The sequence below is a fragment of the Microtus oregoni genome, unplaced genomic scaffold (genome assembly GCF_018167655.1).
Source record: "Microtus oregoni isolate MIOR12 unplaced genomic scaffold, Mior012 000021F_ref0000039, whole genome shotgun sequence".
Taxonomy (NCBI): domain Eukaryota; kingdom Metazoa; phylum Chordata; class Mammalia; order Rodentia; family Cricetidae; genus Microtus; species Microtus oregoni.
The window spans coordinates 13,638,968-13,660,538 of NW_024543080.1; positions in this window are offsets into that span (position 1 = coordinate 13,638,968).

Below are 21,571 nucleotides of genomic sequence, written 5' to 3' on the forward strand. Positions count from 1 at the left end.
AAACTCAAGTTTACATGAGCCAAAGGCCTTAGCATATAAAAATTATGTTGAACCTCACAGAGAAAAATTTTTGAAGCGCACTTTGCCATGTCTCTAACACAGCCTCAGTGGCATAAACATTGTGAGAAACCTAAATCTCCTGAACTGAGAAACTTTTGTATAACAAGGCTATATAGTGTGAAAAGATCTTTACTTTATCATAAATCCCTTCCAAAAATATATGAAGAACTCAGGAAATTAGTTAAAAATTTAATCCAAAAAAATATTTGTTACAGACCTAAACTGAAAACTCTCAGACGAACTTAAAAATGACTGAGACACTTAAAAAATGTTTAAACATAACAACCTTTAGCCCTCAGAGAAATGCAAACCAAAACTCTGAGATTTTATCTTATCCTTGTAGAAATGACCAAGAGTAAAAATTATTGTTAACAATTTATGCTTAAAGAAAAGGTGGATAAGGAAAAAACTTTATTGCTGGAAGTGCAGACTGGTGCTGGAAGTGCATACTGGCACAGCCACCCATGGATCATACCTAGTATTAAAAAACCTGGATGAATCCAGACTCTCCCAGTAGGAAGAGAAGAACCAAAAATCTAGGACTAGCCACTTAAGCCAGACTGCAATCCTGATAACAATCCCGAGAAACAGTGAGTCTCCCCAGTGAGATTATCGTTGTACTGTTTTAGGAACTAGCCCAAGAGAAAGCCAGACCACATCTTGAGAATAATCTTGGGAAACAGGGAGTTTCCCCCTGCAGGTACTACTGTTTTAGGAACTAGCTGATTACGACCTTGGGAGTGGTCCCGAGAGGCAGGGAGTTCCCCTGCGACCACCATTGGATTTTTGGAATTTATGACTCTCCCAGACCATTGGGCTGTGGCCTCTTTTTTCAAAATTTTTTTCTCCCGGTCACTCAGGGTCGAACTCCTCCCTTGCCAACCAAGGCCACATGTGCGCGACCTCAGCCAAGGATGGTCTTTGGCGAGCCATGGGGGGGGGGGCCCATGCCATGCCGAGACCCAAGTGAGTGTCTCCCCAGCACTGAGGGACCCCCATTATGTCTATTTTTTAAAATTAGGCAAATATCCACCTCAAAACTTAGCAATACCCCTTTTGGGCCTAAATACAAAGTTGTTTAACCATAAGACCATGTGCTCAGCTATGCTTGCAGCAGAGTTACTTTACCCTAGCCAGAATCTGAAAATCCAAATGTATCTCTTTTACATCTAGGATAAATGAGACATCATCCTTTTAAATATCCATGAATACCACAAAATATCTTGGTGTAACTTTAAGCAAGCAGGACAGAAGTTTTGGGTCCTGTCATCTCTGCTTGTGAAGGCGGAAATGTTTTTTATTTTTAACCATTATCCCTTGTTAGAGTATAACTCTGGCCCTTGATAAATTTAAGAGGCCTGAGGCCTGAGTCTCAGCATTCCACCTTGAAGCCACACCTGGCAGCAGGAAAGGACCTCAAGCTGAAACAATACGACTCCCACCCAAGAGCGGGCTGTACAAAAGGAAAAACTTGTATAAGAACTTTAAATCTTGAAAGATCCCCTACTTTCTTGGGAAAGCAGAAGAAACACAGCAAAAATGACAATTTCACTGAAAGCAGTTTACAGATCCAGTGTAAATGTCCATTAAAAATTATAGCAACATTCCTCACAGAACTCACATACAGATTTTAATGTAAATGTTCATTAAAATTATAGCAAAACTTTCCACAGAACTCAAAAGAACAATCCTCAACCTTATACGAAAGAAATAAAAACTCAGGATAGCCTAAACAATTTTAAAATCCTCTGAATGTATCACAATCTTTGATTTTAAAACTTTTTTACAGAAACACAGTAATGAAATTAATCTTCCTTAGATATAAACTTATACACCTACAAACTAAAGATTTTTGACCAAGAAGCAAGATTTTTAAAATGGAAAAGAAGCATATTTACTGTCCTAAATGAAGCTGCAGCTTTTTGAGTCTAGATTTCTGGATAGCAAACCTGCCTGTCAGCTTTCGCTCCATGTGGCAGGGGTTAAAGATATAGGCTCTCTAGCCCTAGCAGCCAGCCTGCTTGGCAGGCATAGCTGTGTGGATTGTACCCTAACTTCTTGCATCTCAAGGGACTCCATTTTGAGTCCGCAAGCAAACACATAAGGCAAACACATAAATCTCTGTTTTTAACTCTTACTCCTCTCTGCCTGATTGATTGATTAAATTCCTGTATGAATTTCTCTTCCTTTGAAAATCTCATATCTTTTTGGACAATGGTGAACCTGAGCCTACCTTATCCTGCAGATCTGTCCGAGTTCTACAGCCGCAGAATCTTCTTTTTTCTTCTTGTTGTTGTCCCGGGACTGCGTGTTGTCATCCGATAGTTGACCGTGCTCCGAGTTGCTGGTTCGGGCACCACTGTTGATTGTCTTTGGGGTGGGCTACCCAGTCTAGGGTTAGTAACCCACCTGGCAGTCAGTTATTCCAGGGTCCCGGAGAGGCACTACCTGTAAGATATGAGCTAGGAGACAGGAAGGAGGCCATGCTAAGTTTGTCAGAGCCTCCATTTATTAGAGATGGGGTACAGCTTTATATAGGGTAAGGAGTTGGGGGATGGGCACAGGGACCTGGGCTCTTGCCACGCGGTTCAGGTTGGTCACATGGTCCGAGTTGGTCACGTAGGCAGGAGGTTATCTTCGGTCAGGTCACTGTAGGCCAAGAAGTCACGAGTTGACACACCTAGCTCCCTAGATAGTTTGGAATGTGGGGTGGGTTCCGCTAACAGATAGCTCCCATTAACAGCCAATTTGGGTGTGGGGTAGGCTCTGTCAATAGAACTATTCCTAACACAATTAAGGGTGTGGAGTTCTCTGCAGACTCCCCAGGGTGATGGTTCCTGTAATGATTTTATGAGGAAATTGGCTCCTGACAGATGCCCCTTTCTTTTATAAAGACAGGCGGCTATTAAGTGAAGGGCATAGGTCAGAGTCCAACCATGGTGTCCGATCCAAAGGAGAAGGGACTGGGACAAGGAGAGACCCTCCTCTCGAATGGTGAAGCAATTTACCTCTCCTGGGAACAGAGGGGTGCCTTATGATTCTTAGGTCGAGTGGGGACCAGGTCTTTATCCCCCTTACCCATCCTAGGATTCCCAGTATCCTGTCTTAGGTTGGGGGATTTCCTGCCACAAGTCACCTGTCCTTGGAGCTCTTCAAATGAAAGGTATCTAGCTAGATTTAAAGTAAACAGAACACAGGGCACCCTGTCTTAGGCTATGTGGAGGGCACTCCTCGTGCCTGGCACCATGCCATTGTTGAGCCGGTTTCTACAACCTCTGTATGGTGTGCTGTTCAGGCGAGGGTCCACACTAACATTTAAATACAGTAATATCATAAATTATTCAGTTCAAAAAGTTGATTGCTTATCATGTATAAATTCATATTTTAAAAATTTAAAAATGTGCAATTCATGTTTTAAAAAATGAACACTACTTTTGTAGTGTTAATTGAATGTAACAAAAATTTCTGATTTTGAAAATAATAAACAAGAAAACTATTATCCAATTTACTTATTTTGAATAAGTAAGAGAGGAATACAAACATGTGATGGATGTGATTTTAGTTGTTGCGGGAAAAATTAGATGCCCATCACTTTTCCTCTTGGGTTGCTTGGTTTTTAGTTTTTAATATGTTCACATCCCTTCAAATGACTGTTTTAGTTCCTTGTACAAATCAGCTGTCAGATGTCACCTTCTGTAACTTGCATGGACTCAAAGTGATTTTCATCAAGATCCAGAAGCACTGTCAGCTTGCCAGCAGTGACACTTCCTCTTGCTTATCAACTTTGCAGTTCTGGTTTGATTGACACTTCTGAAGTTCTGTAAGCTTTTCTTTCCTTTGTTTGCTTTTTACAGAGCAGAGCAGCAGAGACAATTCCAATCCATTAGCTTTGTAAAGTCATAACCTCAGAGGAAGTCCAGTTTTATTAGTTATGTCTTTCAAAAATAATGTGAAATGACTGAATGGTGAATACAGATGCAGTTATATAACCGAAGTCGAGGAGAAAAATTTAAAAGTATATGTCTTCAAACTACTGATTGAAACCTCCTACTAAAATACTTAGAAGGAAATCTTATTTCCCCTGATGAGCAAATAACAACACTCTTATTCTTATTGAAGAACCAATCTTTGGATTGGTAAGGTAGCTCAATGGGCAAAGGTGCTTTCAGGTAAGTCATCAGGCATGGATTTGACATGAACCTGGATACTAGAAGAATTGAACCAAGTCCTACATATTTTTCTCTGATAGACACACACACACACGCTATAATTAAATGTCTTAAATAGTTGAAAAAAAATGATGAAAGGCTCCAAAATGTGTGACATACAAAGAACTGCGGTCAAATGAAATGTGCTAATAGATTTCTTTGCCTTACATATTATACTATCGCAGAAAGTGTTGTCATCGATGATTATTGTCTCTTTATAACTCTCACCATAAAAACTGATATTCTTAAAATCATAGACTTTGGCTTAAAAAGCTTCACTATTGAAGCAAAGAAAATAGAATCATTGTTTGGTCACAATTAAAACGGTGAATATAAGAATGTGTAAAAATAATTTTTTTACTGTAGCGTAGCTATTTACAATGAAAGCTATATATTTTATGAGATAAATTTGTTATATTAACATATTAATAATAGATTTGAGATCTTTTTTCTTCAGACTTAGAAATAAACATCTTAATGAAACAGTGGTTATGAAATCACAGTGAAGGCTAATCCTCAGTTACAATATCACGCTATTAGAAACATTAAATATAAACAATGAGAAATGAATAAGAACAATTCATTTTGTATAATTCCATAGCAAAGAGCATTACATTAATTTTGGATATCATTTTCTTATTAGGAAGGTACGTTAGTTAAATTCCTATTGATGTGCTAAATAAAACACTGAAAAAAATAACTTTTGGAGGAAAGGGTTTATTTCATATAACAGATTACAGTCCACTACCAAATAAAGATAGATTCAAAATTCAAGGCAAAAGCCTGGAGGCAGGAACTGAAGCAGAGCCCATGGAGGAGTGCTGCCTCTAGGCTTGCTTAGCCTGCTTTCTTAAACATTTGGTCCATGTGCTCAAGGATGGTCCCACATTGTAGGTTATTTTCCCCAACCTCAACTCTCAGTTAAGACAATACTCCAAATAAAATTACCTTAAAGGTATTGTGGGGTTTTGTTCCTTTTAGTCAACGAACTTTGGGACAGCAAGCCCTAGGGCATGGACTTGTTGGTATGTTTGACTTCTTAAAAGCTTAGGAGTTGTGCACTCTCTTACATTCTGCGTCAGGTATGGACCCCAGCTCCCCTAGACAGAATGGAAGGACACACTAACTGGTTCACACTAGCATATAGTCTATATCAGTGAATGTTTATCTCCATTTTATACCTAAATAAGGTCTTGAGACACATTAACGGACTCATGAGGTTTCATATAAAAAAAAAAAAGTTGCAACATGGGGCATGGGCCCAAACAGATCTAAAAAAAGCTTTTTAAAGCTTTTGTAAGTGCAAGAGAAAGAGAACCACCCTAGGTTTGTTGTCTCTCATACCAGCCATTATATAAAGACGAATCTCCAGACAACTCTCCAAATGGAGCCAGCCACCTACCACCATGAACGGAGTCGCAGGGCACATTCCAACTGTCTCTTATACTGTTCTCTGGAAAGAGGTTCCAGTCGCTGTGCACAGTCACTAGAGAGCACAGTTGCAGGCTGGAGAGCACAGCAAAGCCCGGAGATGTGTGTCAAGTTTTAGCTGTGTGTCAAGTTTACTCATACAGACGAAAAAGGATTGTGGACCAACTGCATGCTACCTGGTCGCAGCATGGACTCCAGAGCTGGGGTCTAAGTGCAACTCTTCTGTGTTGGGAACAGTGAGACCCCAGATCCTGAATTTCTTGTAATCCCCTGATCTGAGTGCCTACAGCTGCTCTGAGCACGAGACCTTCAGGAGTTCCTGATGGCAGGAGAGTGGTTTCTGGTGGGTTTGGCTGGAGCGTGGCTATCTCTATATAAACCGCCCCTGAACACAATAAAGGGGGCATTTTGGGGGAATTCAAGGATGACCCATGTCGTTGTCTCTCTGTCTGTGTGTGTTTGTGTATTTTAACCTCCAGTCCCTTTCCCGAATCTCGGTAACTGGGTGCCAGTGCACTGAGGGCAGACACGGGTTCACAGAACTTCCGGGTACTTCTGCCATTTTGGAAAACCAAACAGGGTGGAGGCAGCAGTCAAAACAGTCACTTTGGTCCTAGCCATGCCCACTTCCCAATTTACAGTTGTGATTAAAAAATAAATGATCACAGATAAACAATAAAAACAGATTCAAACAAAATGCCTCTAAACAGGCCACAATATCTTTGATAAATATGCATTGGCTTGGGAGAAAGAGGATAAAGGATAGACAAAGTCACAGATTAAAAGATGAATTTGAAGATAATAAACTGAGGTTTTTAAAAGAAAATAGAGTAATAAAAATTTGCAATAATCTACGTAAAAATGAAAAATACACAGAGGAGTCTGAATTAAAATCTTGAATTTACCTATTTCTATTCATTTATGTATCACCATGTGGTTGTGGTTTAGCGGCAAGTTTCTGGCATGTTGTCCCAGGTGGCAGCTACACGGCTTCTCAATTCTTTTTAAATTTGGTATGTTCTAGACATGATGCTTACTTTCTGAGAAAAATCAATTTGTTTAATGTCCATGAGCTACAGAGCCCAAAGTCTACTGAATGGGGCTTTACTCAAACAGACACCTACGATGAAGGGTAATGAATGCAAGCCACACAATCTTGCAAAGGTAGTAGGAAAGAGCAAACAAAAACGTCTGCCAACACAGAAGTTTCAGAGGAAGGCTTCTCAGAGTAGGTGGGGTTGTGGCAGGTTTCATAGGATGAAAAAATACCGTGGGGGAAGGACTGTCCTCATCAAAGTCATGGAAGATTGGTATGGTTTCTCTTGACTGAGGATTAAGCAGCAAAACCTTTAAAGAAACTTGGTAAACTGACTTGAAACTTGGTTATTCTTTTCAGGAATTAATTGTTTGTTCCCAATAGTAGAAATAGATTTTCTTGGATTGGCTTTCTCTTGTCTCTTCTTAACATTTGGTACTGATGATGCGGAGGGAAGTGCTTCAGACGTGAGCCAGGAGAAAGCCAAGTAGATGTTCTTGCCTGGAGTGAGGAGATACAGTTGCTCACGGCTTTCCAGTGTGCTGCAGGCCAGGGATGGGGGATGCAGTCAAAGTTCTCATGGCCCATTCGTCTAGAAATGATTAGTGTTTACTTGATAAATGAATCCTTCAGGAATAACTCCAATAGGCATGGAGTTGGGATCCACGTGAATGCAAGATGAAGAAGGGCACTAAAAAGAAATCCCACACTAGCTCAGAATTGAGTATAATAAAGGGTTATAGATTTAGAGGTAGATTCACAGATTCCAGTTCTCTGCACCAATGGGGAAACTGGAAACAAATCCAGCAGCTGAAAGAAAAAGCGAGCACATGCTTTATAATGGCATTTCTAGTATAAGAGGCCATCCCCAAATAGGCTGGTATCATAAGGCTACTGGCTGAAAGATTTCCTACAGCAGGGAATGGAGAGTTTTACAGAGAATACTTGTTAATAGAGGACAGGAGTGACATATATAAATGCACTAGAGTGAAATATGTGCATCAATTTTTCATACATAAAATTTAATAGGTAGGAGTTCATATATGGGTTGGTTGGCTTCTAAAATCTTAAATGTAAGCAAATGAATAAGTCAATAAAATTGGATCCATAGTGGAATGGAAGGCAAAATATGTTGTGGCAAGGAATTAAGGACTGAGTTTAAAAAAAAAAATCTTAGTTCAATGCCATGCTAAAAGGATTTATTACATAAATTTATAATTTTAGATTAATTTTTCTTCATTTGAGTGCCAAAAGAATTTTTTTCCCTATGAGGTAATTAACAGTATGAAAGAAGAGGTACTGGTGGCCTTTAATTTAAAGTGAGTGTTTTTCTGTCTTTTGTAGAACAGGATTGATGATAAGAGTTCTACAGAGCTGAATTGCAAAGGATGGATAAGGATTCTAGAACACCACAGTCAATGTCCACAGATGTTGAAGATAGGAGACATAGGAGTTTTATCTGACTGCAGCAAGTAGGAAGCCTGATAAACATGATGTACCTATGATGGGAAGAATGACTATCCAGCAAGGGTATTTATTAACTTGCCTATCAAGTTTGTTAACAATATAACAATGTTTAATAACAATGATATAAAGTTTGTTTTCAGCTACTTCAATAGAAAATTATGAGTTACCTAACATGTCATTAAGGTTCTAATTCTCCAATCTACAGCACATTTATTAAGGAGAAGGCAGAGATATATTATATAAAAACACCAAAACATCAGACAAAAGTACATTTCTCTCTGAGTCTATCTGTGTGTATTCTCTATAGTCATTCATTCAAATGTATTTATGATAATTAGGATTTTTGACAAAATGCAAAGAAACATAAATACTACCAATGTCAGTATGAAAGAAGAAATGCAGAAGGCCAGTGATAAATATGGTGGTCCAAAGCCATCTCTCAGTATGTAGGTCATGGCTCCACAATGTGGTTACTCAGTAATTTGAGGCTGTAAGCATGATGGACAGGGTTAATAACAGAACAGAACTTCCTATTAGTACATTTGTTACAAGTGTCTCTCAGTTCTTCCGTTTAATGGACAGAATTCATTTTACATATTTAAAGCTGACTTTTACCTATTAAAGAAAATAAAAGCAAGCACTCCAAGCAGATATTAAGTGAACTCTCCCTGACAGGGTCCTGGCACAGTAGAATATACATTGTGGGTTTTGAAGATGTTTTCATGAATATTTATAAGGTAGGTGGTATACACAAAGAATAAGGTAAACCTCCCTTTTCTCCACAATAATGGTATATTTAATCTCTCTTTTAGAGATATCTTTTAAAAATATATTTATATTTGTTTTATGTGTATAAATCATTTTGCCATAATTAAGTGCACCACATGTGTGCAGCAGAACCCTGGCATAATAGAAGGAAATGTTGGACCCTTGGAATTAGAGTTACAGATGGTGCTTTTGAGTCATTTTGTTAATGCTGATAGCTGAACCCACGTCTATTCAGAAGAGCATTGAATGTTCTTCATGACTGAGACAGTTCACCAGAGCTCCAGGGGTACTCTAGAATAACCCACAAAACAATGACATTGTAGTTTAGCCAGAATCATTTAAAGAAGCAGACTATTTGCTAATACATTATTATGGGAAAATGGCTCTGTGTCTAAAAGGCTTATGTAACAGGAGTAGTCTATCTAATTGCAGCAATAATGGTATTAAATCACAAATGGGAACCTGATAATCAGGAGTTACTGTGACCAGAATACAACTGTAATTTTCTTTGTTACCTCATGTGTAACACAGTTTTCAAGATCTCATATTTTATCTCTTGAATACAGTATGGCTGGGATATGTTGTTGAAAAGTCTCAAAAACTTACTTACATACATGAGAAATAAAGTATAAAGTTATAAAGACAGGGACTTAGGGAAAATCTTGGAGAAGGGAGGGACATTTATGATAAGAACATACTGTATGAAAAATATTTTCAATTAAATTTACATATATTTTGTTATTTTTAAATCTTAAATTCTTACACTGAAGGCTGTGAACAGAGATTTACAATAACCTGTCAAGTTGAATATATCAACTTAAGTCCGGGCTTTCATAAATTAATTCTCATTTGGACTAATTATGTATGTTCTCAACCTAATACATAGCCATGAAGAAAAGAACCAGTAGGGCATGAAACAGTAAGTATTAGTTGTTAAAATGCCCAGACTCTTGTTTTAGATGAAATGATTAAGATGACGTCCACTCATAAATAATGGAGATTTGATATCTATCTCATTTGCCATTCTTAAAATGTGTGTTAAAAATTATGGCTATTCATGACAAACCTAAAATTCAGTATTGTATAGAGAAACATGGAACATGCATAAAAGTTTGTACAAAACAAGGCTTCACACAGGACCTCTCTTTAGTTTGGTAACATGTTAAGGCAGTTGATAGAATTCAAGGATGCAATTATTTATACTTATTCTCTTGCTAAAATATACATCAAAAAGTAACATGACATGATCCATAAGGTGAGAAGAATGTGCAACAAAAGCAGAACTTCCTATTGTTTCCAGACATACCAGCCTCTAAGAAAGTCCACATAGATGGAACTCCAAAATAACTCAACTCAGCTTTTAGAATGTTGTATAGAAACATAATTATATTTCCTTGAGTGATGGATTATGCCACTGGTTATCACTTTAATAGTGACTGTTCTTTCTTTTAAGAGTTTGGACTATATTACTAAAACTTCTCCATCTGTTCAGAATGCTGATTTTCCATTAACCAAACCCATATGAAATAATCTAGGTCCTGCCAGCCTCCAGGCAACTAGGTAGCATACAAAAAGAAATAGAACTTTGAAAATTACAAGGATTTGTTTTTCCAGTGTTGGAGAGGAATAATAGGAAAGAAAATAAGACTTACATTTCATAGTACTACTATCTCATATTCAATATTTTTAAGGAATCTAGTTAGTAAGAGATGACAAAATTGTACATTATATTTTTGTGACTGGAAAATAGTTATGCATGCATCTTACATTAAAATATTAAGGAAATCTCTCCAAAAACCTCTTGTATTCAACTAACTATTTCCACGTTTTCAAAGGAATAATTAAGTTTCCCAGAAGAGTTCAGACATCTTTTCTCATATAAATGCACTAATAAATTTCACTGACTCCAAAGACTAATAATTTCCTAACAAATGTCTAGAAACTTGTTTGACTATAATCAGCCTTAAAAGCCAACATTGCAACATTGGATATATATATATATATATATATATATATATATATATATATAATTATGTATATAATTAATTACTATTAAATATGTTGTGAGTAATTGAATATTGAATATAATTGCTGGACAAATCAATTATTCAAGGAATTTATCACTCTTTTCAAAAACACTTAATAGAACTCATACTATTTAAAATAAATAGGTTAAGTTGGTATCTATAATTTAACAGTTTTTTTGCAGAGTCTAGTGATTATAGCAATATAGAATATATACTTGGCTACATGAATTATTCACTTTCCATTTTTACAGTATTTTCTTTCTTATTCTCTGCACATTTTTAAGCTGACCACTTCAAGGTCTGCTTTACCCAAGTAAAAAACATTGTACAAATTATAGGAGCCAGCTTCTTAAAATCTTTTATGAAATCATTAAATCATAGGTTAAGCTAATATTTTTCAGATATCTTTGTTGCTGCGTCCTTTTTCATAAAAGTAAGTTGATTTCATTTTAGTGTAATTTGTACTTTTGAGCATTTACTTAAAATTTAAATCTTTGTAGAATGCATGTTTTATAAAATTTAGTTTCTTACTATATTGAGTAGAATAGGTACTAATTTTTAAAGTAGGAATTTATGAAAATTACATTACATGTTTTAAATCCATACGTAACAAATACCAAAATAAACAATCTTATTATTATTTTAAATGCATATATTTGCATGCCTTATTTATTAAATATTAGAGAAAAATACCATTTGTGAGAAATCATTTGCTATTCTATAATATTTTCATAACAAATAATTGTGTTTTTTAAATTTTATAAAATCTTTGATATGATTTCAAATGATTGATTGTTTTGAGGGAGGAAGGTCATTGGTTAAATAAAAAGAAACTGCTTGGCCTTCATTGGTTAGAAGATAGGTGGGAGGAGTAAAGAGAACAGAACGCTGGGAGGAAGAGAAAGTGAGCTCAGACTCCACAGCTCTCCTCTTGGGAGCAGATGCTTCAGAAGAGATGCCATGCCCCGCTCCTGGGCAGATACTCCGACCCAGGATGGACATAAGCTAGAATCTTCCCAGTAAGACCGGTGCTCACAGATTATTAGAGATGGGTTGATCGGGGTATCAGAATTAGCCAGTAACGGCTAGAGCTAAAGGGCCAAGCAGTGTCTAAAATAATACAGTTTGTATGTTGTTATTTCTGGTGTAAAGCTAGCTGTGCGGGAGCCGGGCGGGACGAAAAGCAGGCCCGCCGCCCGTATTACTACAGATTGGCGCCCAGACGTGTGAACAACTGAATCCACTGAAAGCCTGAGAAAGCTTGGGAAAGAGAAGAGCATGTTTTCTTGGTAGCTGCAATTTAACAGAGGCTTCCTGACTCAGCTTTAGCTGCAAAACCCTGCAGCTCATTAAGAGGTCCTGCCACGAAACATTTAAATGGTGTTGACGAAAAGCTAAACGCATGCTTTTCAATTTTCAGCCATAGCAGGAAAAAAAAGCTGCGCCGTTTAAAAATGCCAGCTTTCTGGGCTGTCCTGCCAGGGCAAACTCTGACTCTTTTACGCAGGCGGTTCATGCAGTTTGCAAGCACAGGCTGCTGAAGCTCGCTTGCTGGCAGGGACCTTGAAATGCCATAGAATTGTGGCAGTAAACATGGCTACAGCCAGTACCTCAGCCATGAGTCTGGAAAGCTAAGGAATGGACTGGATTCAGCCGTCAAAGCCACGCCTTTAGTCCTCCTGATATTGCTTGGTAAATTAAAGACTCATGTGGTCAGAAAAAGAGAGATATACAGTAAAGAGAGATACAAAGACAAGGAAAATTTTTAAATGGTTTACAGTGTGTTAAAAATATATGCAGATTAAAAGTTGAAGTTCTTAAAGTAAAAAAAAAAAGGGAAGAGAGTTGTTGTGTGTGGTAGTACACACCTTTAATACCAACACTTGGAAGGCAGAGGGAAATTGACCTCTGTGACTTCAAGGTGTGGTAGCACACGCCTTTAATCCCAGTGCCTAGAAGGCAGAGACAAACAGATCTCTGTGAGTTCAATGTGTAGTGGTGTACACCTTTAATCCTGAATGCCTGGGAGGCAGAGACAGGTGGATCTCTGAGAGTTCAAAGACAGCCTGGTCTACAGAGTTATTCCAGGTCAAAGATACAGACCTGTCTAAAAAGCAAAAAGTTAAAAGTAAAAATAAACGAAATAGAGGTTAAAACAAAGCTGTACAAAGATGGAAAATAGACAGAGAATTTAGATACTGTATGCTATTATGCTCTCTTTGAATTGTTTGAATGCTGAGGAAGGAACAATAGCTGCTAAAAGATATTTGTTTATAAATGCTGCTGAACTAATCCAACATAGATATTTTGAATTTGGATCTAAGGATATGATACTTTGGAAAAGAGATTCTTCTTTTGTTTTCACAGAGGATTAGACCTTGTGGATTGCATTTATCCCTATATGGTATGATGGACCACGCCCTCCTGAAGGGTTGTTGTGAACATCTTCAGAAAATTGCTTCGCTCAGCTGCCAACTGAGATGAGACTAGCACACAGGTTATATCGTGAAAGACCTAATTAACGATGCCCCCATTCAGCAGGAAGCAGTTTGGAGAGAAAAAACTGCGCCCATGTTCCCAAATGTGGTTTATAAATGTTCTTTTACATTTAAAGGGGGATATGATAGAGATATGAATAATTTACATTGATATGGATTTTGTTTTAGTGATTTAAATTTAAGGTCAATTTTGTTATATGTATATGTATTTCTGATATTGATTAAGGTATTGTGATTGTGTAGTTCATTATTAAAATGTAATGTATAATTAGGAAATATAGGTTGTTGATAGATAATCATAAATAATAGTCAAGTTTGTAGTCATGTTAGTTAATATTTTCTAGATGTGTGTAGATATATTTTAGATAGGCATTCTTCATATTTTTCAAAAATTATAGAATATGGCATTTTAAATGTTTTAATAGCTTAGGACTTTTCATGACAATGAGACACTCTGCTCCTGGTAGCACCAATCTACTCAAGAGGAAGATGGGCATCGAAGAGGCACCTTATGGAGTTTGATAGCCATTTGGGCAAGAAACTGCTCTTGCCTGGACTATTGCATAAACTAGACACAGAAAACCCACAGAGAAAGGACTACTGAACTTGCCTAAGGTGAGATGATCTTTCGGGGTTCCTGATTCATGAAAGAGTCTGCGAAATATTCTGCAGGACACAACAGATAGTAACTGAACTGACTTTGAATTTTCCTGCTTTATGGAAATGTCTGCTGGATACCAAGGGCCTGAAGGCTGAAGATGGATGCCCCAACAGTACAGAGGAACTTTGGGTGACTGTCCAGGCAGGGAGATGTCTCTGTCATTTCTAGAGTTTTAAAAGTTGCTTTTTTCTTGTTTGCTTAGGTAGTATTGTATCTTTCTGGAGTCTTTGATGGAGTTAAGAATAGTTAGTTATAGTTATAGTTTTCCTTAGTTATTATAAAGATTATTGTAACTTTTACTTGATAACTGTTTTGTTATATGTAATTTTGCTATGTTAAAGTTAAAGCCTTCTTTTTTTTTGTTTTTTGTTTTTTGTTTTTTTTTTTTTTGTTTTAACCGAAAAAAGGGAAACGATGGAGGAAGGTCATTGGTTAAATAAAAAGAAACTGCTTGGCCCTCATTGGTTAGAAGATAGGTGGGAGGAGTAACAGAACAGAACGCTGGCAGGAAGAGGAAGTGAGCTCAGACTCCACAGCTCTCCTCTTGGGAACAGATGCCTCAGAAGAGACGCCATGACCCGCTCCCGGGCAGACACTCCAACCCAGGATGGACATAGGCTAGAATCTTCCCGGTAAGACCGGTGCTCACAGATTATTAGAGAGGGGTTGATCGGGGTATCAGAATTAGCCAGTAACGGCTAGAGCTAAAGGGCCAAGCAGTGTCTAAAAGAATACAGTTTGTGTGTTGTTATTTCGGGGCATAAGCTAGCCGAGCAGGCGGCCGGGGTGCTGGGAACGCAGCCCCACCACCCTTATTACTACATTGTTTCATAAAAATGGCTTCTTAAACTCAAGTTATTGAAGACCCTGGTACTGCATTCAACTTCTCTAGATAAATCATTACAATCCCTGGACATTAAGATCTCTCCTCACAATCTCCTTTTGGCATGTTGAATACCACATTCACTAGTTCTGAATAAAAGAATATGAAAGGGGATAAGAATATTGAGAAATTGTTTATCACAACAACCATAATTCTTTATCTATATAGCCTTCCTCATCCATTTTACCTCTGATAATCATTGTTAACTGTTCACTTGGAAGAATCAAAAGATACCTAGGCTTCTGGGAATGTCAGTGAGAATTTAGCTTTATTATGTTAATTGATGAATACCTATCTTAATTGTGCTTGACATCTTTTCCTGAGATGGGCATACTGGACTCTGCAAAAAAGGAGCAACAAAACTAAGCATCTGAACTCAACCGTCTCCTCTTTTCTAGAGTAGATTTGATGTAACCAGTTGCTCCAAATTCCTGCTAACTCAGAATTCCTAACAATAGTTTATGGACGTTGAGTGATTATAGTATTTTTGGGAAACAGGGCACCCTGCAGAAAGACTTGGTGCTGGGGAAGGAGCTTTGGGTTACTACATCTTGACCTTCAGGCTAAAAGAGTGATCTGAATGGTATTGCTGGGTCCAGGGGTAGGTTGATCCCGAATTTCCTGAGAAACTGCCACACTGATTTCCAAAGTGGTTGCAAGAGTTTGCATTCCCTATCATATGACAAAAGCATTTGTTCAACTATGTTCATAGCAGCATTATTTGTTATAGCCAGAACCTGGAAACAACCTAGATGTCCTTCAATGGAAGAATGAATGAAGAAAGTGTGGAATATATACACATTAGAGTACTACGGTGCGGAAAAAAAAAAATGACTTCTCGAATTTTGAATACAAATGGATGGAAATAGAAAACACTATACTGAGTGAGGTAACCCAGTCCCAAAAAGATGAACCTGGGATGTACTCACTCATGATTGGTTTCTAGTCATAAATAAAGGTCACGAAGTCTATAATTGGTGATCCTAAAGAAGCTTGGGATTGGGGTAAGGGGAGATGAGGAGAGAAATGTGAGAAGGGGAGGATTGGGGGAACTTGGGGGAAAAGGATGATTGGGATAAAGGAAGGGTGGATAGGGGAGCACGGAAGCACAATTCTTAGTTAAGGGAGCCACCTTAGGGTTGGCAAGAGACTTGAACCTAGAGTGGCTCCCAGGAGCCCAAGGCAATGTCCCCAGTTAGTTCCTTGGGCAGCTGAGGATAGGGAACCTGAAATGACCCTATCCTATAGCAATACTGACGAATATCTTGCATATCACCATAGAACCTTCATCTGGTGATGGATGGAGATAGAGACAGAGACCCACACTGGATCACAAGACTGAGCTCCTAAGGTCCCAATGAGGAGCAAAGGAGGGAGAACATGAGCAAGGAAGTCAGGACCACGAGGGGTGCACCCACCCACTGAGACAGTGAGGCTGATCTATTGGAAGCTCACCAAGGCCAGCTGGACTGTGACTGAAAAAGCATGGGATAAAACCGGACTCTCTGAACATGGCGAACAATGAGGGCTGATGAGAACCCAAGGACAATGGCACGGGGTTTTGATCCTACTTCATGTTCTGGCTTTGTAGAAGCCTAGCCAGTTTGGATGTTCACCTTCCTAGACATGGATGGATGGGGGAGTACCTTGGACTTTCCACAGGGCAGGGAACCCTGACTGCTCTTCGGACTGGAGAGGGAGGGGAAGAGGAGGGAGAAGGGTGGGAGGAGGCAGAAACATTTTTTCTTTTTCTCAATAAAAAATTTAAAAAAAAAGAGTGATCTGAGACACTGGGCACGGCTGGAGCATCTATGAGAACTCAAAGACCACTTCCACAGACTTGTTATAATTTGTTATCATTATTTTTATTGTATAGGACCTTGCTGTTAATTAATTTTTGAATTTTTAAAGTATTAAAATTTAAAGACCATCAGACAAATAAAGTTGAAATGAAATCATTTTATGTTGAACATTGTCATGAACCTATGAGGACAGTGAATTTTCTGCATTCTACACTTCATTGTTGAGGAAAAGAGATAATAGAGTATGCCTTCAGCAACAAAGTCAATATTCACAACATGTACAATAAGGAATGGAGGAAAAGATATATTCATTCATTGTCTTTGTGGTTATATTTGAAATTTTATCTATTAGAATAAGTTCTTATTTGGGGTATCTATAAAACCATTTCCCAGTACAATCATCAGTTAAATTAAAATCAATAATTTTTATATATTTGAACACATCTATCTAGTATTTTTTATGAATTTTCCCCCACGGCAAAAATATATTATTACATATGATTTGAAGAGTAATAAGTAAGTGACAAGGAAAGTCATAGAGAAATAAGTAAAATAATATCAAGCTACACAAACATCAGCATGTGTATATAAAAACAATTTTTATATATGTTAAATATATATTATACTAATGATAATCATATTAATAATTTTATATATCATTTTTACATATTGTTTCAATGAATTATAACTGTTGCAATGATTTAAAATTTACACAGTACAGTACATTGCCCTGCTATGTGTGTAGTGAGACATATTTAGTCTAATATGTAAATTGAACAAAATAATAAAAAGCAGCTAAAGTTACTAAACTTTAGAGTTACTAAACTCCCAACAGTGTTGGAGATATGTACTCAAATGAATGCTGCCTCCTTTTCTTTTGAGGATATTAGGTTGACGTTCCTTCTGTTTTACTTCATGAAGAAAATTCAAACATTGGCTTCCTCATAAACTTTACTCAATAGGAGAGTTATTTGTAGGGTGCATAGTCTATGAAGTTCTCTGTTTTGATGTCTCACCTGTCCTCCCCGTATCATGACATCTGTTATCTACTTAGTATGAAAGAGTTTACATCACCAAATTAAACCACTGAAAGAGACAGAGCTGAAGTATGGAAGCATCCAAAACTTCTCAGGTTGTAAACTGTTAGAGTTACATTTGTGTTCTATTCAACTGACCACAGAAATCACAATTACAACCCAGATTTAAGAAGTGGCCTAGTCGCTGAAGAGGTAAGAATACCTACAAGGTCATGTAGAAAGACATATTTCTGCAGAATGAAGGAAGGTAGGATACAGAATGACAGTGCTGTTTTATCATATTAATTTCAAGGTTACATTGTGTATCTACTTCACATCTGGTGCACTATCCAGATGCCCATATATCTAAGATAATATGGTATTTTATGTAGCTAAATTCATTTTGCACTAAAACTGTTGGTTAAAAAATGCATTTTTTGCTGGGCAGTGGTGGCACATGTCTTTAATCCCAGCACTCAGGCAGGAGGCAGAAGCAGGCATATCTCTGTGAGTTCAAGGCCAGCCTGGTCTACCAGATCTATTTCCAGGACAGGCTCCAAAAGCTACAGAGAAACCCTGTCTTGAAAAACCAAAAAAAAAAAAAAAGAAGGAAAGAAATACATTTTTCAGATTTTTCAGTAACCCAAACCAAAGCAATGTGAGACAAATATATAAGGTGTAAAACTATTTAGAACTATCTATCCATCTAAAAATGAAATATAAAATTCATTCTATTCATAATTGTGCTTTACCCTGCAAGACTATATTTTATCATTAGTCATTAAAGCAATTTGGAAATTAATAAGTATTTTTCTGTGTGGATATGGCTTCATGAATTTTAAACAGGATGAGAAATTGCTATATATAACTTTTGTCAAATAGTTGTTTTGCACTATTAACAGTGGAAGATTTAAAAAAAGATGGGTTTTAAATGAATAATACACATGTAATTTCTTAGCTGTCAGTATGTGTTTGCTAAATAAAATGTCTTAATAAATCTTTTCAAGTATAATTTAAAAATAAAATACATCAATTATCATTTTAAAGATGTTGAAAATCCAACTATGTGAAGCCTATGTCCAGAAAAAAATGGTTTTCTCTGGAGCATTTACAGGGAGAGTTCTGCTTGTTTTGTCTGTCACTTGATAACTGATGTGGGAGTGTCATATATCAATCTGTTGATTTCATTGGTTAAGTACTAAAGAAACTGCTTGGCTGGCCCTCATAGGTTAAAACATAGGTAGGCGGAGTAAACAGAACAGAATGCTGGGAGAAAGAAGCTGAGTGAGGGAGTCTCCATGATTCTCCTACTCCAGACAGACTCAGGTTAAGATCATTCCTGGTAAGCCAGCTCGTGGGCTACAGCAGATTATTAGAAATGGGCTAGTCCAGGTGTGATAGCTAGCCTAGAAGAGGCTAGATAGAAATGGGCCAAGCAGTGTTTAAAAGAATACAGTTTCCGTGTAATTATTCCGGGTAAAGCTAGCCATGCGGGTGGCCGGGTGCCGGGGACGCAGCCCCGCCGCTCCTATTTCTACAGATAACATTTTCTTTCTCTTCACTCTTTGCAAATACATTTGGTTAGGTGGTAGAATATGTGATGCAAAGGCATATGACTCTGTTGTGGGATTGTTGTACACAATGTGAAATGTATTTCTGTGATTGGTGTAATACAAAGCCGAACAGCAAATAGGTAGGTAGGAGGTACAGGCAAGCCTTCCAAGCAGAGGGAGAACTCTAGAAAGATGAAAGGCAGAATTGCCAGCCAGAAACAGAGAGGAAGCAGGAGGTGCAAATTGGAAGAGAGGTAATACCACCTGACAGAACATATATTAATATAAAAAGGGTTTGTTTAAGTTATAAGAGCTAGTTGTGACAAGCCTAAGCTAAGGGTAAGCTTTCATAATTAATAGCAACTTGCCAGGTCATTATTTGTGCGTTGGTGATCTAAAGAGAGTCCGATAAGAAAAAAACCCATCTAAATATAACTTTCAACAAGAAGGTTTGGATTTCCAAGCATAGGGACTGAGAAAGCTAAGAGATGTTTACGGCAAGGAGCCTAATGTGGCTTAATACTTTTACATTCTCTCAGACAGGGCACTGCTCAGCATCCAAAGGCTAACTATGACATCATCCTAACTGTTACAATTAAATAGAGTTCAAATTATCTTACTTTTTATCTTTCAGCAAAGTAAATTTTCCTTAAACTTACAAAGTCCTAAGAAAGAAACCTTCACAAGGCCCTTCCCTAAGGTTAGAGAGGCAGAGACGATAGCTGCGAGAAGGAGGTGCCACACGGCACTTTTGGTTGCAGTTTTTCTTGTGCCGTCTTCTTTTCTCTCCTGAATAACCTTCAAATCTAATTGTTTCATGTAGCTGTCTTAGTTTGGGCAGCAGCAACAAAGCATCATTGACTGGATGGGAAAAATCAATGTTTATTTTTTTTCCACTGTTTTGAACTCAGGAAAGGTCAGGGTTCTAGGGGGTTTGTGTCCAATGAGAACTCACATGAAGGCTTGTGGAAAGCAGATGAGGAAGACAGCAAACTAGGTCTCTGATGCCCATTAAAATCATTGTTCCACTATAATGATCTCATTTATTACCAAAATCCATTCAGGTATTAAACCATGTTGTAATAATAGTGGCAGCAGGCTGTTTCCCGCCACCTGGCTAGCTTTACCTGGAATAATTACACAGAAATTGTATTCTTTTAAACCCTGCCTGGCCCATTAGTTCCAGCCTCTTATTGGCTAGCTCTTACATATTGATCTAACCCATTTCTAATAATCTGTGTAGCTCACGAGGTTGTTTACCAGGGAAGATCTTAACCTGCGTCTGTCTGGAGTGGAACAATCATGGCGACTGCCTTGAATCTGCTTCTTCCTGCCAGCCTTCTATTCTGTTTACTCCACCCACCTAAGGGTTGGCCTATCAAATGGGCCTAGGCAGTTTCTTTTTTAATTAACCAATGAAAGCAACAGATTAGAAAGAAATCACTCCCACATCAAAACCAACCGTTTCTGTTCTCTCTCTCTCTCTCTCTCTCTCTCTCTCTCTGTATCTCTCTCTGTCCCTCTCTCTTTTAGTATATCATTCATTGGATAAAAATGTTGTCAGCTTTAGACATAAATACATTTTTTCTTAATCATATAATTTTCAATAATTTATTATATGTGTATTTTTTTTCCTTTATGTATGCCTATTTCGTATATTGCCTGGTATCTTCAGATTACAGATGGTAGATGGTTGTGAGCAGCCACCTGAGCGGTGGGAATTGAGCCCAGTTTCTATATAACTCTTAAATTAAGAGCTCAGAATAACTATTTCAGAACTTTGGTAGGATGAAATAAATTATAACCAATTAAATTCAGACTCAATACCTTTTTTTAAGAAAACACTTCTGCACATCAATTATAAAATTTTCAAGAGCATGTGTATGGAAACGAAATATCTAGCTGACCATTTTAGTTCTCTTTCCCTACCTTAGAAAAGAGTCACAAATGAAACTGGAGTAGAGAATGAAGAAACACAGAGAAAATTTGAAATTTCTTCTGAAGACTATAGCATATTAGCTTACTTCTACTTACCACAACCTCTTTATGGAAGGTTATAATAACAGTAACATATAAAGTATCTCAAAGAATCAGTTCTCTTGTAGTGCCATGTCTATAAGGAAAGAAAATAAGACAGAAATAAAACAAGCATTAGTGGACA